The sequence below is a fragment of the Marmota monax genome, unplaced genomic scaffold (assembly GCF_021218885.2).
Source record: "Marmota monax isolate L192 unplaced genomic scaffold, Marmota_monax_Labrador192_F-V1.1 WCK01_AAM20220418_F8-fsc00055, whole genome shotgun sequence".
NCBI classification, from domain to species: domain Eukaryota; kingdom Metazoa; phylum Chordata; class Mammalia; order Rodentia; family Sciuridae; genus Marmota; species Marmota monax.
In genome coordinates, this window is record NW_026695205.1 from 2,276,011 (window position 1) to 2,294,485 (window position 18,475).

An 18,475-nucleotide genomic window follows, 5' to 3' on the forward strand; every position below is an offset into this window, starting at 1 on the left:
TAATTCATGACTGACTTTGATCAGAATGGCACAAGCAGTGGGAATGCGGACTTAAAGTCCTGAGGGTAATTATTTCTACTTCAGGGCATGAAGTCTTCTCTTTCTCCTCCTCCCGTTGGGGGAAAAGGAGAAAGAAAGAAAAAGCTAGGAAAGTTAATGCTCTTAAAAAATAAGATGATCTCTATATGTCAGGTCTGAAAATAGTATTTCCTAAAGCTACTGCTACAAAAGAGGCCACGCTGAATAAAAGAACTGGCACAGGGCTGGCCTCAGCCTCTGGCATCTTGCCATGGAAGAAGCCAGAAGCAGGGGAGGTGGGGACTGCAATGATTGTGTGTGTGTGTGTGTGTGTGTGTAATCTTTTAAAAATCAAAGTCCCAATCTTTTTGTTGGAATTTTAAGGATTCCTGAAGCCCTGTTAATCCTCCCTACTTGTTTCTACTTGTGCTATGTTGCTGTTTCTGCAATTGTATTAGTATCCCCTTTGCTGCTATAACAATCTACTACAACTTAGCTGCTTAAAAAGAGCACACATCTATCATCTTATGGTTCTGGAGGCCAGAGTCAGAAAGCAGCCTCAGGGGCCGAAAATCAAGGTTTCAGAAGGGCTGGTTCCTACCGGAGGCTCCAGAGGAGAATCCATCCTACCTCTTCTACTTTCTGGTCATTTGTGCACGCCTCACTCCAATCTCTGCTTCTGTTGGCACCGAGGTATCGTTTTCTCTTCGCTCGCAAATATATCTCTGTCTCCTTTATGTAATGAGATTTTTTTTTTTTTAAATTACAGTTGACCTACCTGGATAATTCAGAATGATCTCCCTCTCTCAAGATCCTTACTTAATATAATTGCATCTGTAAAGTCCCCTGTGCCAAGTAAGGTGACATCTATAGTTTCCCGGGATTAGGAACTGGACACCTCTCAGCCTGTCTCAGGAGGCACCTGCCCTTTCCCCCTTTTCCCTTGGTTTTCCCAAGGCCCTTGCTTCAGGACACAGGGCCTCCCCCCAGCCCTGGAGTGAGTCTCGATTAACTGGGATTGTGAGAGCTGTTTCTCTTGCAGGTGTGAGTTAGGGGTGCAGCAGAGAGCTGGGGAAGACTGCAGGAAGAGCAGGTTTGGAGAGAAAGTCAAGGCTTTGGTTTGGGCATATTAGTCGTGGCATGTGGAGGTATGCCAGGGCCATGCGGCTGGATCTGCTGGTCAAGAATCTAGAGAGAGGTAAGGGAAAGACTTCAGAAAGTAAATGCTAAAAACCTAGGAAAAGTTCCTCGCTTGTTAAAGGATAAAGGCCAAACCGTTTAATATGACGTTTCAGGTTTTCTACAGGCTGGTTTCAGACTCATCTCTCCTGAGCTGCTTCTGTACCCGACCATTCAAGCCTTGATGTTCTTCGTCGACTCCACTTTCATTCCCTTGACCTGGGATTTCTCTCTCTTTTGTCTTCAAAGGCCTGGGAAAGGCTCATCAATCCCTGTGAAATCTTTTCTGAATTCTCTAGCTGAGATCCAGCATGACCGCTGTGTCCCTAGAGCCTGACTCTGGTACCTTATACCTGACTGTGCGTAAGTCTGTGTCGCCATGATTCTAAGTTTCCTGAAGCCAGAGGAAGCCATGTTTCATTGATCCAAGGTGGAGACACACACGGCAGGTCCTAACAACCAGAATCTCCTCTCAGTCTCAGTCCACCACTCCTGGTTTCGAGGTAGAAATGCTCGGGGACAAGGCACAGTCCTTCTCATGACAGGGTGCTGGTCAACCCCCCATGTGGAACCCAAAGCCCTGAGCTGACTTCACCATGGGAGTCACAGCAACTCTGTCCAGAGGAGCTCTAGGTCTGAGTAAACGCTGCTTCCTTGGTCCCAGCTGAGGCCCATACCTTGGTCTTAGATCACTCTGATGATGGGGAGGGTGAGGACACTGACCCTAGTAGGGAGGTGGCCCAGGGAAATAGGGCTGAGAGCAGAGATGGCCTGAGTCATGCTCCTGAGGCTCTGGAGGTGGGCTTGGTAAGGGGCCAAGAGCTTGATGCGTTATTCTAACCAAGTGTGAGGGCACAGTCCAGAAATAAAGCAGGAACTACATGAGGCCAGGAGAGTGATGAGGGATGCCAGTGGACAGCCTCCTGCTCACAGCTCTTGTCCCAGCCAGCTTGGTGCTCAGGGGACCTCCTCCTGGGGTGAACTGCAAGGAGGCCAGCCCAGCTCCCACCCTGGGGTGGAGCCTGCCCCTGCATCTAGTCCTGGTTTTCACCTGGTGGGTGCTGAAGAAGGGTCCACGGGATTTACTGAGTTGGATACATCCTCAGGAACACACATATCTTCCCTGTGGAAAGTTTGAGAGGTTATTCTGGGTCAGTGACAGCAAATGAGACTAAAAACAACAAACAAACAAACAGACAAAACTAAGAGGGTTTCCTGGAGATCTGGATGCAAGACAAGGTACCACGGAGTGTGTAAGGACAGGAGTTCAGAGCGGTTCTATCCTGAGGAGTTAAACTCCTAGGGCCCCAGCTTCCTCATCGCTGGGAGTCATACTACTTCCGTACCTTCTAGAATGTTTCTGTATTGATTAAATGAGTTCATGATTGTAACTGCCTCTAACAGTGCTGGGTGAGTAGTGAATGTTGGATAAAGTTGAGCTATTTCATAAAAGTGAGCTAGCTTTGGAGTGGCAGAGAGCAGCTCTGTGGGAAGACATCTCTAGGCTTTGTGTCCAACAAGGCTTGACATTCCCGAGGAAGACAAATATAGATTTTAAAACATTCTCAGCTTCTTTTCCAGAATATTCTTTCCTGCCTTGCAGATGGAATCCTGGCAGCACAGATGACCCTTCTCACGCAGAGGGGAAATCTTACTGAGCTGGTTCTGGGGCTGCTATTTAGGCAGCTGCTTTCCCTTGGGAAACGTCTGAGCTGGCTTATTCTTTTAGGCTCAGAAGCCACCTGGCAGGTGTGAACTTCTGGGGTCCTGGGATGCTCAGCTGGTATTTCTGGCTTGTGTCACCCTACTAAGCAGGTGGTTTGGGACCAAAGGACATAGCTGTTGGCAATAATGGTTGTTGGAAGTTTACCATAGTTCTAGAACATTCTCATTAGTTGTATGTTTGTGTGGGTGTGTGTATGTGCACGCAAGCGTGTGGTCTCTCCAGATGGGTAAATGTCTCCCTGGGAAACTTTGAAGCAGTGTTTCCTTCCCAACTGGCCTGGCCTTTCCTTCTTCAGAATTTCCTTTCTGTGTTGGCAGTTTGAGGGTCTTTGCAACGTAGCCTTCTGCTCTTTCTCAATCTTGTTTGGCCTGGCCCATTAGAGCAGTGACCCCAGAGTCCGGCAGGCTTTTCTGATGATGTTAACTCCCATGTTTGTCTTTTCAACTGCGTTTCCCCCCATTTCTATGAGGATCATCCCTGAGAAGTGAAAACGCTTCATCCTAATAGGCATCTGGCAGAGGCTGAGGGACTCTTGGGTAAATACAGATTTTTGTTTTAACACCTGATTAATTCAACTTCCTCTTCCCCCATATTCCAGAGTCAACAATTCCTGTCACTTTCTGAATTCCAAGAGGGGGATTTACTTTTGGAATTAGAAAAAAAAAATCAATGCTTAAAGCTTTCTCTTCTTTGAACCCTATTTAGTTGGATCAGTTATAATCTTTTATCTCCCATGATGATTTCACATAAAAATATTCATTCAACAAATATTTACTAAGTATGTGTTGGGGACAAGGCCCATTTCTAAGTACTGAAGGGGACTATAAAATACACAACACACCTTCAGCTCTATCTACACATAAAACACTCTCATCAGGGAGGCAGGACATATGCGGAAGGCCACACGGTGTGAGGAGGACACAGGTAGTAGGACACAGGTAGTAGGTGTCCCAGAAGTGATTCAGCCTGACTGTCTTGGGAGGAAGAAGAGTTTGCTTCCAACTGAATGGGGGTGACATTTCAGTGGGTGCTCGAAGGATAAGACTTCTTATAGCTTCTCTCTTTTTTTTTTTCTTCTCCTGAGAATCCAAACAATCTGCCTCAGATATCAATATTCCCCAGTAGCACCTCAGACTACTGTGGGCACGTTTTGCTCTTTTCAAGCAACACTGAGTACAAGTTTCCGGGATGGATTAAAGTCTCTTGGTGTGTCTCTGGCTGGGTCTCTGCTCAGTTCCCTCTGGTCCCAGGCATCTTGGCACCACGACTCCAAACCCCTTTGCAGTTGCCACAGTGTGCAGGTTTCTGCATGCTACCTGGGTTACCCATGGGCTTCAGCACCTGCTGAGCAGGTCCCTGGGCTTGGACTTCATCTTGATCGGCATCTTTTGCTAAAGGACGTGAGGGTGAGATTTGACCCAGTACCCTAGAAAGGGTATCAGGAAACTTGACTTCTTTTCTTTCTGCCACTAATGAGTCCACCGTGACCCTGGGTGAGTGGCTTCCCTCTGCTTCTCAGTTTCCTCTTTGTAAAATGAGGTTAGCTAGAAGAGATCAAAGGCCTCCCTGGTCCTAATAGCCTGGGGTTTTTTGACATGAGCATGGAGGCCTCATCATGTTCTTGTGGGTGGACACTCTGGGCCAGCCTTGTGGGGGTCCTGTGCTTCAGGTTAAGAGCCTCATGGTCCACAGGATGTGTAGGTGGGGGTCCTGCTGGCTTGGAAGGGCTCTGATCCAGCTCCAGCTGTATCTTACCCTCCACCCCTAGCAGACCCCATCTCTCCTCTCCCTCTTTCCTAGTTTCCTGTAGTTCTCAACTTCATTAGTTCCTCTTCTTCAAACGGACAATTTAGAATAAGTCCCATTCTCCTTTCAGGAAGGAAAAGACCAGATGTTCTGATCTGGGGTTCATTTACAGAGCCTGCAGTAAATGTTGTTGAATGACTGAAAGAGTGGCTGGCTCTGACTTGCTCTGGGAAGTGCACAGAACGTCTAAAACGCCGGCATTAGGGGGATGAAGGTGAGGAAGGTGAGAAGCACTGCTCCGGAGCCCTGTGAGTGTTTGTCACAGAGATCCTTCTTCTCCTTCTTGGAGGAAGTAATTCTGATGCCCCTGAACTGCACGTGGGCTCCTGCTTCCCAACAGCTGAGCTCCTCCCAGGGCACCATTCTCAGTACCTAGGCATGGACTTTAGGGATGGACTCCATGGTTGCCGGCACGGTGCCAGGCTATCTTTGGAGAGGAGGCAGCTAGTAGGAGACAGACCAAGGTTCTGATTCTACTTCCTCTGATTGCTGTGAGCTTTGTCCAATTTCTTTGCATCTGAGTTTTATCAACTGAAAACAGAGATCAGAGATATTTGCACCTACCCCACGATGCAAACATTCACCTGAGCTCATACCTGCACCCCGCATGTAGAAGGTGTGCCTTGTAAAGCTCCTTATTCTTATCCCAAGGTTTACCTTCTCCCCTTCCCTCCCTTCCCCTCCTCGTTCCTCTTGCAGTGGGGCAAGTACTCAGAGTGTTCCACTTGTTCTTGTGGGTTCCAGGCACATCCGAGATGAATGTCAGCCAGAACATGAGTATTGTTGCCAAGTCCCAAGCTCCTTCTGCTGACGCACTGGCCACATGAAGGGCCTTTCTCAGTGCTAGGTGATGCTAATTACCATCGGATCTGAAGCCAGAGCTGCTTCCCTTTGTTTAATAATTTACATCTTCTCTGAGAACACTGAGCTGAGGTTTGAAATCACAGAAAGGGATGATGGATCTAAATGGCAGCAAAGCTAACCTGCAGGAAGACCACCCAAACCCCCTTTGTGGGCTGCCACTCACTGGAGCCATGAACGCCAGGTGGCACGAGGGACTGTGCACGGAAGACAGGAGGAGAGTTCCATTCCTGAGATGTTAGGTCTGTGTCAGGCCTGGCTCGGTGGGCGTCCCCAGCTCCTGCTGGCTGAGAAGCATGGCAGGGCTCATGGAAATGAGCGCATTCGAGTACCGTGCCCCAGCATATGGAACTGCACTTCGTTTTCCATTTATCCTCTCATCAAGCATTTATTGAATAGCTACCATGAGTCAGGTGCTTTGCTGGGCAGTGTGCACAGTCACAAGGCTGGAAATCACTACAACCATGCTGCTCACAGTGAGGTGCAGAAAACCGCCATTAATGACCAATTGTCTCCTTCCCCCTCCCCCATCCCTTCCAGCAAGCCCCTCCAGTGTTTTTCCACTTGTCTAGCATTTTGGAAAGGTGGGAGGGAGGAAGGGTGAGTATTATGGGTTGGCTATGAAATGTCTGGCAAAGACTCGTATTGAAAGCTTGGTTTCCCAACGCTGCAGTGCCCAGAGGTGGAACTTTCTGGAAATGATTGGGTCATGAGGACTCTGGTCTCTTCAGTGGAATCATAATTTGAATGAATTATGGGGAGGGAGGGGAAGTTGTAGGAGGTGGGACCTAGTTACAGGAAGTAGGGCATTAGAAGTATGTCCTGGAAGAGTGTTTCTCATTAAAAAAAATTTTTTTTTTTTGTACTAGGGATTGAACCCAAGAGTTGTCAACCACTGAGCTGTGTCCCCAGTTTTTTTTTATTTTTTTATCTTGAGACAAGGTCTTAGCCAGGTGTAGTAGCATACACCCGTAATCCCAGCAGCTCTCAGCTCGGGAGGCTGAGGCAGGAGGATTGTAAGTTGAAAGCTAACCTCAGCAACTTCGTGAGGCCTTTTCTCAAAAGACCAAAAATCAAACAACAAAACAAAACAACCACCACCAAAACCCAGGGTCTCACTAAGCAGCTGTCCTTAAACTTGTGATCTGACTTCGCCTCCTGAGTTGCCGGAATCACAGGGTGCATCACGGTGCCTGGCTGGAAGGGTATTTCCTGTGCTTGCCCCCTGTCCCCCTCTCTGCTTCCTGTCTACCATGAGCACAGCAGCCATCTCCCGCCATCACGTTCTGCCTCTCCTCAGGCTCAGAGCAAGAGCCGGCTGACTGTGGGCTGCACCTTCTGAAACCTGAGCCAGGTGAGTCTTCCCTCCTCTGCGTTGTTTCTGTCAGGGGTTTCGGTCACGGTGCCGAGAAGCCGACTAACAGTAGAGAAATAAGACGGAGTCACAGGGGTCACCACTTGGAGCAATGTCAAGTGCCAAGGGCGGCTGAGGCCCTGTGCTCTCATAGCTCACGTGACTGGTGTGCAGGAGAAAAGGGGCCTGTGACACAGAGGGTCCAGACGGGTTCCAGGAGCGCCTCCCACCGCAGCGTTTCACTGCACACCAGCACCCTGGGGCCTGGGCTGCTGCTGTTGGATCAGGCTTTGGTGGACCCCAAGCTGCTCGCCACCCGGGGGCTCAAGGAAACCCGTGACAGGCACCTCCCCGGGAGTGACCCGTCAGGGTGCTGAGACAATAAGGACATCTTGGCATCTTCTGCTCCCCCCTGGAAGGCCCTGCCCCCCACAACCCCCTGGTCACCTGCTCTCCTTCCGGGGATTCCTGCTAATGTCCCTCTCCAGCAGGACTTCCCATGCCCTCTATGCACACCTGAGCACCCGTGCCCCGTCACCCTCACCACTGCCTGTTCTCTCCACAGCATGGACCATTAGCCAAGACCACAGAGTTCATTAATTTGTTGTCTCCTCTCCTGAATCCTCAGGAAGGGTAAGCTTCACAAAGCCTGGGACTTTTGTCCTTTCTGTCCCCTGGTGTGTCCCCAGCTTTCAGAACAGTGCCTAGCTCAGAGCAGGTGATAGGTAAGGGTTTGTTGAATGAATTAATGATGCTCTTAGGAAGAAATGATTCTGCCTGGCCTGAGGACAGAGGGAGGCCTTTCTGCCCCCACAGTTTAGGGAATGTTGGTTCATTCATTCATTTGGTGTTAATCGTGCAACTACATTGTGTCTGGCCCAGTGCCTGGGTTTGGGGTAATGTCAAGAGACACCATTCTTGCTCTCAGATGCTGCAGCCCGGCTGGCTGGGCAAACTAACCGGGGGATGACGAGGACCTTGTGTAGATTGATACAGCAGGAGTGGGAGCCCTTTATTGCAGGACAGGAGGGGTATATATACATTCCACACAGCTTATCTTAATTAACATAAACTAGATACAGCAGTCAACCAATAAGGAATCCCCACACTTAATGGCTCGCTGGCGTTACTTCACAAACCACTCCCTCTGGCAAAATGCCAGGCGCCATCCTGACTTGTTTACAGACCATAACACTCAGAGAACTGAGTCTGTTAAGGAAAGTGACATATTAATAGTTCTACTAGTGTTAAGGATGATAGCTCATCTTTAAAGGTGCATGTCAGGTGCTGTTTGAAGCATGTTTATGTATGTGGTCTTCCAACTTTCACAGCCAAATGAGGTCGTTCTCTTATGCTCATTTAGCAGATCAGGAGGAAGGTGCAGAGACGTGGAGAGGCCACACACCTAATTACAGTGAGAGAATGTTCCGGGAGTTAACCGGGCACTTTATTTTGGGAGCAGGAATGGGGAAGTGGCAGCTTTGACAGCTCTGTTTGACACAGCTCTCCTGCCCCTACCCCCAGAGATAGGTGTTTTGGTTATCACAGAATACCTTCCCCTCTCCCCCTCCCTCCTTATATAGCCCTTCTACTCTGGATGCTGTGAACTATTGTTCTGATCCAAGTGACTACCTGTTATTTTTAAATATTTTAAATCGACATACAGTAATTGTCCATATTTATGGGGGTACTGTGGTATTTTGGCACATGTATACAACAGGCAATGATCAAATTAGAATAATTAGCATTTCTGTTACCTCAAACGTTTTTCATTTCTTTGTGTTGGGAACATTCAAAATCCTCTCTTCTTGCTACTTTGAAATATACAGTGAATTGTTTGCTGTACCCACCTGTCTGTGCTATAAAACACTAGAACTCTACTTTGGAACCCCTTATCCTGTCCCCCCTACCTTCCCCAGCCTCTGGTGATCTCGGTACTCTGTTCCATTTCTATGAGATCAACTTTTTTAGCTTCCACATATGCATGAGGTCATCTACTACTTTTCTTTCTGTGCCTGGCTCATTTCCCTCAACATAATGTCTTCCAGTTATGTCCACATCACCACAAATGACTGGAATTCATTCTTTTTTATGGCTGAGTAGTAGTCCACGATGTACATATACTACATTTTCCTTATCCATTCAGCTATCAATAGACACCTTGGTTGATTCCTTATCTAGGTTTATTGTGAAAAACCGTGGGAGTCTAGACGTTTCTTTGGTATACTGATTTCATTTCCTTTGGGTACGTTCCCAGATGTGGGATTGCTGGATCATATATATGGTAGTTGTATTTTTAGTTGTTTGAGGAACCTCTATGCTATTTTCTAGAATGGCGGTACAAAATTTGCATTTCTCCAATAGTGTGTGAGAGTTCTCCTTTTTCTACATCCTTGCCAGCCTTTGTTATTATTGTTGTTTTGTCTGATGATAGCCTTGCTCTTTTGATCCTGAGTCTGCAGGCCCTGATGTTCTGTAGGCAAACAGAGTGGCTCAGTCCAGATTCCCCAATTCCCCACTCTGGGCTTTCCAAGCTGTGATCTCAAACACTGCTTTTGAGTCCTGCTGTCCTTCTCTGTGAAAGGGGAGAGACCAGAGTCCACAACTGCTCACTTTGTAGAGGCTCACAAAGGTCTGCATTGACTGAAAGGGTCTTTTGTGAATCTACATGAGGAGAAAGTTTAATATCTACAGCCCTCTCCCCTTGTCTCCTCCTCCCTCAGTCCCTTCTGGGTCTTGAGTGCCCACCCTTTGTGCTTCAAGATTCTAGGAGGTCACTTGTCTTCCTTGCTTAATGATGTGTTACAGAAAACAAGATTCCTTTACTTGCAGAAGTGTGACGGGAACATGAATATTAATAACTCCCACGGGTTCCCTGCAGACATCCATCACCATGGCTTCGAAGGCCTGTTCTGACTTGCTTGGCATGGGGGTAACTGCTCAGCAGAACAATAATAAAGCATTCATGAACCCAGCTTAGGCGGAGCTCTGCCCGCGGCTTTGAACTTCCGTGCTCCTGCAGGGCTGCGGTAGGAATGTGCTCTCCTCCACCTGGGTTCTCGCGGGAAGATGTTCAACTTTGGAGACAGGGCCTGGACCATGTGCCAGGACCCACTGGAGGTGGACCAGGGATCTGTCTTTGTCAGAAAGTTCTCCCTGGGAACAGCATCTGGGTGATCAGCTGCGTTAGATCTAGCCAAGTTGTGTTGGAGTAACGGTGGGATCCTGAGGGGTGGAGCTAGTCCAGCTCAGAAACATAGCACCTATGGGCTCTGAGATCATGGTTCTGGGCACTGAGGTCACAGAAGGAGGAGGAGCAGTCCCAAATCAGTGGGAAGACCTGGAGTGGAGGTTCTGGAGATGAAGGTTTCTCCTGCTAAGCCCTAGGGCAAGGGATGTTAGGATTATGTTGCCCTTATTCTTTATTCAGGATTTCCACCAAAATCTGCTGACATATTCTCAGTGAATGTCCCTTTCTCCTGAAAATCTGCCATATAGACTTTATTTTTTTAAATTAATTATTATTATTATTATTATTTTTTTCCCACCTGGCTTGACCCAGCCTCGGATGGAGGTTGGGGGATTCATTAGAGCCTCATGTCAGGCAGAGGAAAAAGTGCTCCCTGAGTCTGAAGGGTGGTTTCTGGAGAACGAGTAGAACACCAGGGAATAGAACCCTGGGTGGGGACTCATGATGACCTCGTCTTTTGGATTCTTTTAGTTTTTATTAATTTTTTAAAAGTTGTAGATGGATGCAGTACTTTTATTTATTTTTATGTGGAACCCAGTGTCTCACTCGTGCCAAGCAAGTGCCCCTCCACCGAGATGCAGCCCTTAACCCTCCTCTGGGTTCTTTTGCTCCAGGATCCCCACATAATCTCTGGAGGTTTAGTTCCCAGTTTGGTGGTTGTTTAAGAATATTCAAGCCTAGGTCCCCTGGTTGAAAAACCACGGTTGATATTTGTTTTAATGTGTAATGTGCATGCTTTTTCTTTTCTTTCTATTTAGGATCTTAAAAACATCCATAACTCTAACTCACTAACATAAAATGAATAATCTTTTGAATTTTCTAGAGAAAAATATGTTCTTAGTAATTTCGACGTGATTGAGGTAGCATTTGTGTTGCTCTCCTTTAAGTCGTCCATTAAAGCTGCAGCGAGTAATGAAAATGCTCATTTTCTTGGGTAGCAGCATGCAAAATGCCTCTGCTCTACAATTAATAGTAGTGGAAGAATCTATGCCATTTGTTCTATCGTCAGGTTTTCTTGTACTAGAGTTGGAATTTCAACGTCCTGCATCAAAGCAGAATGAAAGTCACTGAGACACTCACGGCTTTCTCCTTATAAGAATTCCTTGCAGGACACTGTTCTCCCAAACCCCGACAGAATTCTGGTGGAGGATGTTCTGCAAGATCTGTAGCTGCTTTTTCATTAGTGAATCCTGGCCCTGAAATTTACCAGCTGTGTGATTTCACCCTTTTTTGAGCTTTAGTCTGAGCTCTAAAAAATTAAATAAATAAAAATGATAACTTGTCTTTCTACCACATGGAATTGTCCTGGGGATAAGATGAAGCTCTTTATGGGAAACCATTTTAAAGACTTTGTGAGCTTTTTAAAGGCATGTTGCTTTTTGTTGGATACTGTGTAGAGATAGAGCTAGTCAAAAAAAAAATTTTTTTTTTTTAAAGAGAGAGTGAGAGAGGGGAGAGAGAGAATTTTAATATTTATTTTTTAGTTATCGGCGGATACAACATGTTTGTTTTGTATGTGGTGCTGAGGATCGAACCCGGGCCGCACGCATGCCAGGCGAGCGCGCTACCACTTGAGCCACATCCCCAGCCCCATAGTAAAAAAATTTTTAAGGGGTATCCAAAAATGTTCTTTGAAAAATATTCTTTGAAAATATCCCTAACAGTTATTGGTTTGGGGTGTGGGCAACAAAGAAAGCCAGGGGGCTATTTCCAGTTAACATGGGAAAAATTGACACGGTGATTACAACTGATCATGTTGGCTGTCTATAAAACATCTGTTCTCCCATCACTCATTACTTCTTCATAAAAGTACCCTGATTTTGTTCACAGATCACCCCTTCTTCTTCATGAGCCCATGTTTCAAGGGAACATAGTCTTTAAGTCAGTAACAGATCTCCATGTGTCTAAGCCAGCGGTTCCCCAGCTTTAATATGCATAAGAATCATGGGAAGGTTGTTAAACCACTGGAGTTTCTAATTTAGTGGGTCTGGAAGGGGTCAGAGAATTTGCATTCCTAACTCCCCAGGTGATGCTGATATTGTTGGTCTGAGGACCACTCTGTCTAAGCCAATCATGGTGGTCCCCTTCTCCTTTCTAGTTATTGGTTAGCTATAGGTACATTCTTCAGTTCTGGCAAATGGGATGTGATAAATCTGCTCAGGGTTTACAGGAGAGGTTTTCTCTTCAAAAGAGACACAGGGAAGAGTTAATTCCCTTTCTACCTCTTACATTGTCTCTGCATGGGGCACCTGGAATTACTGCAGATATTTTGGGCCTCTGGAGGGAGCAAGCCTAAGGATCAAGTGGATCAAGTGGACACACTGAGAATGACCAGGCAAAAATGACGAAAAGCATCTGTGCCCTTGACAATGTTGTTGAGTAATGGTGGCACTTCCCACTTCCTGTTCATTGACGCAGTGAGAGTTTTCTGTCTCTTTTGGTCCAAGGGACCCGATGGTTAAAGTGTAATGCTAAGGTTTCTTTTCCTTTGTGAGGATGTGGGGGAAGGTTTGTTAACGGACCCCCCAAGCCTTTCTAGCCTAGAGTCAGGGGGAGACCGCACTGAGCCACTGAATCATGTCCTAAGTTGAGACAAACACCAAGAGGAAGGTCAGGAGGGAACCCATCTCAGGAACGGCTGGAGGTGGCCAGCAACCTGGGAGATGCAACCTCGCGGGTGCAAGTTAGAACCCCCCCGGTGGGAGGGAGGTGGTGTTGAGTGACCCAAGATCACCACACTTTGAGGATGTTATGGTCTGAGTGAGACGCGAGGAGTGGGAAGGTGAACTCAGGATTGGAGAGAGCAGCTGAGGAAAGGCAGGCCGAGGGCCTCAGAACCCAAAGTGGAAAGGGAAAAAGAAGGCAAGGTGACTCGGGAGCTCCTGCTCTGATGGAGATCATTATGTCCCCAAACCATGCATTTGGTACATCATTGCCTACTGTTTCAACACCAGTGAAGTTTTTCTCAATGGGAAGAAATGGGAAGTCCTGGGGTAGTCTTTATCAAGAGCTGTGTGTGCCATCAGGGGCTGCCAGGGACTTCCTACGGATCCCAACAGCTCAGCTTTCCCCTAGTGTATTCTTGCATCACCTGATCTGTGACCTTCTGGTGTTTGTCCCACTGCCTTCCTCCAGGGCTCCTGAGCGTCTTTAGTGGGTCAGTGCCTACATCTTATCTATGAGTGACAGCAACCGTGGTTCCGAGTCCCGCTCTCCCTGGCACCCGGTCCCAGCGACTCTGTGCTCAGCACTGGTAGTGCAGCAGTGAGAAGCCACGCGCCTGGAGCTCACAGCGTAGGGCAGCCCTGTCCAGCAGACCTGGGGTACAGTCACCAAGGCAAGCCACCTGTGCAATGGTAAGTGATCGGGAGGGTCCCAGTGATCTTCCACTGGGGGACATTTGCTGATATTTAACGATGTCACTTGGTAATGCCATTGGGCAATTTTTGGTTGTCATAACTGGGAGGGTGCTAGTGGCATTTAGTGAGTGGAACATTAAGGATCCTGCTAACCACCCTGCAATGCACAGGGGGACAGCTCCCCCACAGGGGATTATCAGGATCAGGCCCCAAATGTCAATAGTGCTGAGGTTGAGAACCTCTGATTTAATCCAAAATATTCACGTTATATTTCAGTATGTAATCAAATATTAGAAATTATTAATCGGATTATTTACTTTTTGTTTTCTAAGTTTCTAATTTGTAGGGCCTCTCAGTTGAGCCTCGGGTCAGCTGCTCACTTGCCTCATGTGGTGAGCACCACTGTGCTAGACACCACAGGTGCATGAAGCACATAAGAGGAAGGTCTTTGTGACCAGAGAATATTTCCTGGGCAGAGCAAATATGGTGAGATGCAAAGTCCCCTGGGTGGGCTGCAAAAGTTCCACTGCCTTTTAGAGCCCTGCACACTAAGGATTTGGGTGAAAGCATCGCTTGGGGTTTTTCTGATGACAAAAACTGTAGAGCTACAGAGACACTTAAAAGAACACCTATACAACCTTTGCATTATTTCCCTGCAAAGTGCCATCAAGAGGTTGTACTTTCTTATCCCCCTGAGGCAAAGGTCAAAATACCCCACTGGGAAGATTACTGAGAGGCAGAGTCGGCTTCCCGAGGCTCTGAGGATTTAGATATTGATCATGGCAGCTTTCATGCAGTTAAAACAAACAACCCAGCAGCACCCTTTGCCTCCTCCGAAACACTCCGTAATTTTCTTTTCTTTTGAAAAATGAAAAATAAAGGGTTTCAGGTTAAAAAGAAGGTGATCCCATAGTAATCAGAGCGTTAGAACCATCTCAACAGACCTGGTGCTACATGCAGCAGTTTGTAATCCCCAATTTGAAGGCTCCGCAGCATCTCATCAGTCTGGAGTCTCAGTACAGATAATTCTGTATCGAGTGAGTAATTAAATGTGACATTGAAGCAGGCGAATGGATTAGTGACACCCAGGGGTCTCTGTGAGGGGACCCTTCCTGTCTCTGCCCACTGGGAAGGAGGTGAGAGGCTTAGCAAAGCTCCCAGGAGGCGGAATGCTGTATGGTCTTGGGCAACATGCAGGTGGGACCTTGCAGAGGGACCCTGATGGGTTCTGGACCTGTCTATCAAGCAATAGGGTCGCCCCCATGGTGTGTTGATCCTCCTGCTAATGCTGAGGATCCTGGCTTAGCAGCTTTCCTGTGCAGGCTGCTCCTTCCATCCTCTGTAGGAGGAGAGCCGGTCTGTGTGTACTTTAAGCCAGGGTGGGAAATGCTGCCTATTATTCCAGAGCTTTCTGAAACCTGAGCATATCTGACAAGCTCAGGCGTTGTCTGAAATGAAGGAAGACAAAAAGAGCATGGTCTCATTTTAACAGAGTCAGTAAGACACTTGTTTCCATAGAGTCCAAGGCTTGGACGGGGAATCCTGTAGCTTCCCTTCCTGTTTCTAGAAAGGCTTTCAGCTTTCTGCACACCTGAAAATCTACCTTCGCTTTCTAAGTCCACCGGGGAAGGGGTTTATAAAATCTCTTTGGAAACAAATTCAATTTCTCGGCAGCTCTCAGTTAACTTACGTTGAGCCCTGACTCTGGGCTAGGAATTAGGAGCCTCAGGACTAGTGGAAGGAGGACCCGGCTTTAAATTTAAGGACAGAGATGAAGACATGGGGGCCAGAAGGGCTCAGTGATGGCATCGTCATTAAGAAGAAGCCGCCGATTCGGGGAGAGGAAAGATTTCTTATAGGTATGAAGAGAATTGGTCTGGAGTTGGACAGATGGAAGCCTCTCTTGTCCTTCTCTTCCCTTTTAAAGTTTAGTGACCACCGTATTTTAGCACAGAGAGACACGCTACAGCTAGAAGGACAAAGCAGGCTTGGTCCTGGCCTCGGGGAACTCAGGGGGCTAATGTGAATTTCCAGAAACTTGTTCTTCTGCAGAGATGTGGCTCGTGACTCACTGGCTCACTCATGCGCCTATTCATCCGGCACCTGCTGCGTGACTGTCCTGCTCTTGATGCTCAGGAAGTGGTGGGAAACAAGACAGAAACGCACATGGTTCCTCGTCTAGATAATTACAAGTGAGATAAGAATTATGGGAAGGGAACAAGGGGGTGCTGTGGGGTCTGACTGGGAGAGAGAAGCCTTCCCTTCGGAGGTGATGAGGAAGCCAGTACTTGAGTGGAGAACTGAGTAAGAAGCCAGGTGAAGGTGGAGGAAGGAGTCTAGGGTCAGAATGTCCCCCTCAGAAGGAAGAGACTGCACAGCGTCCAGTGGCGAGAATGTGGTGTGTTTGAAAAAAGTCCAAGACGGTTGCAGCAAGGATGGAGATGAAGCCCAAGAGTTAGGGCCGACCTTCCTGAGCTGGAAAGTACCCACATGTCCCCTGGGTCCAAGCAAATCAGTGCTAAAACAAGCTTCCTGTCTTCTCTTGCGCTACTAGGTGCAGGAGAGGAGGCTCCTTCCCCTCCTTGGACTAGTGCAGAGGAATAGTAGAGACCACGTGCTCTTGTCTAGGGGGCGCCTGCCTGGCCCTGGGCCACTGTCTTCCTGCCCACTGGCCTCTCAGTGCAGGACTTACTTGCGAGCTCTGCCCCGCCAGTCTCTGGGTTAATTCTGACTGTTAAGAAGGGCAAGGGCCCATCTTCTCTGTTTTTGTTTCCCAGCATCAACCCAATTCCTGGCTCCCAGGCTCAGTGAGTGTGTTTCTGCTCTGCCAGGAGAGGCTCCTGCGATTCATCTTTTTCTCCTAGTTGGCTAAGCCCTGAACAGCCAGAAAGACTCCAGGTGTCAGTCATTCTGAATGCCTCTGGCTTGGTTCATGATTGGGATTCTGCCTCAGTTTCCCTGCTTAATATTCCGTGACCTGCTGAGGCCTGGAAACTCCAGTGACCAATTGATGAATGCCTTCAGAATGAGAGACAGGGTCACACACTGTGAGGACAGGGTACAAAAACACCAGAAGACGTGTCACCGGTCACACGTGTGGAGTGTCTGCAATAATTTATCATTAATAGTTTAAAAGTGTGAAAATCATCTTGTTGTATTACTTCAAAGGAAAAGGTGATACTTATTATAAATGTGACACTTTAGCAATCTCATTCTTTTAAAAAACGTGGGTCTTTGTAGTTGCCAACGATTGCTTCTTCCTTTTCCTAGTTGACAATAGCTGTTTTAACATTCATTACATTTTTATGTTATAAAATCCACATGAGGCAAAACTTAGCACTGGTTAAGGAGATAGTGGGGTCCGGAGTCCCTAATTTGACCCTCAGGGGCTGTCGCCGGCTCACCCCAGCCTCCTCCTCTCTCCCCTTTCACCTTCTCTTCCTAGAGACCTCTTCCCTTCCATTTCCAGGAGATTTCCACATCCTCCTCCATCTCAGACTTCCTCCCCTGTCCCTGGATCCTCCTGTCCCCTGTTCTTCTTTCCCATCTTTCACTTGGTCCCCTGCTCACACCCACGTCCTTGTGCATCAGCTGTGTGTGGCTAACAGCAATTTTTTGAGAGCTGCCTTAGAAAGCTAGCCACAAAGTCCTCCTGATTGTATGATTGAAACCACTCATTTTCAAATTTGGGAGAGATGGAAAGTAGAACGAATCCGAGGACCATCCCTGACTGAGGAGGAGGGTCCAGAGCACAGGCCTCGGACCTCAATGTGGCTGCTTTGCTTAGCCTCTCTGAGCCTTGGCGTTCTCCTGTGTGAAATGGACATGACCATGTGGGCTGTGAGCACCTCGCGCATGTTACATGTCAAATGTTTACGCACTGTACTTAGTATACGGTGTCTGGAGAGTAATAAGTACATGATACTTGGTAGATATTTTTATTATGATAACACTCATAACATGGCAACCGTGATACTAACCACTGTACCATTTTCAAACTGCTGTTTATAATTTCTATTAAAAATGGTTACAAATGCCAGACAACATTCTTTCTTTCTTTCTCTTCTTTTTTTTTTTTGTGGTGCTGGGGATTGAACCAAGGGCCTTGTGCATGCGAGGCAAGCACTCTACCTACCAACTAAGCCATATCCTCTGCCCCCAAACAACATTCTTACAAGAAAAATCTGGGTCCTTTCTGCTATCAACTAGTGGACTGCTTTTTCTTCCCAGGGCAGACTTGCCTTACCTCCTAGAAGGTAAAAGGAAGCGTCCACAGATGCCACCAGGAAATGGAGCAGACTCCTTTGTCTGTGCCTTGACAGTGTGTCGGGCAGCGGGTCACAATCACTTTGGTGCGAAACCGGCAGAGATGGGCATGGAGTTAGCAGCAGATGCTGTTTATAACACCCATGCTCTCTGCTGAAGCCTCCTCCTATTTGTGACACGGACGAGCTGAGTGCATGCTACATCGTGTCACAGCGTGGCACACTGATGGTAGAACAGTCTTTGGTTTAGATGATGTGATGGAACCCCATGGGTTGAGTATGGGCTTCTCCTCATCCCGTCCAACCTGCCACCCCATGCCACTAAGCTGGTTCACATCCGTTAGGAAGAATTACCATGATCACTAATGGGTAGTTAGGGACAGTTCCAGTTTAAAGGCTTTCATGGGCTGTGAAAGCCAGTGAGTAAATAGCCATTTATCAGCCAGTCACTTAGAGGACGCTGCACTGAATGATCTTCTTGGGCTTCCAAACACATAGAAGCCATATATCATAATGGAGCATAAAAGTTTTGTGTGAATAGGCTGTAAAACTGAACAACTGTTTGCCTTAGTGGAGGTTTTATTTACATGCCCTCCAGCAGACACTTCAATGTGCCTGGTTCAGAGGCTGCTCATCACAGCTCAGGCAGGGCTTGGC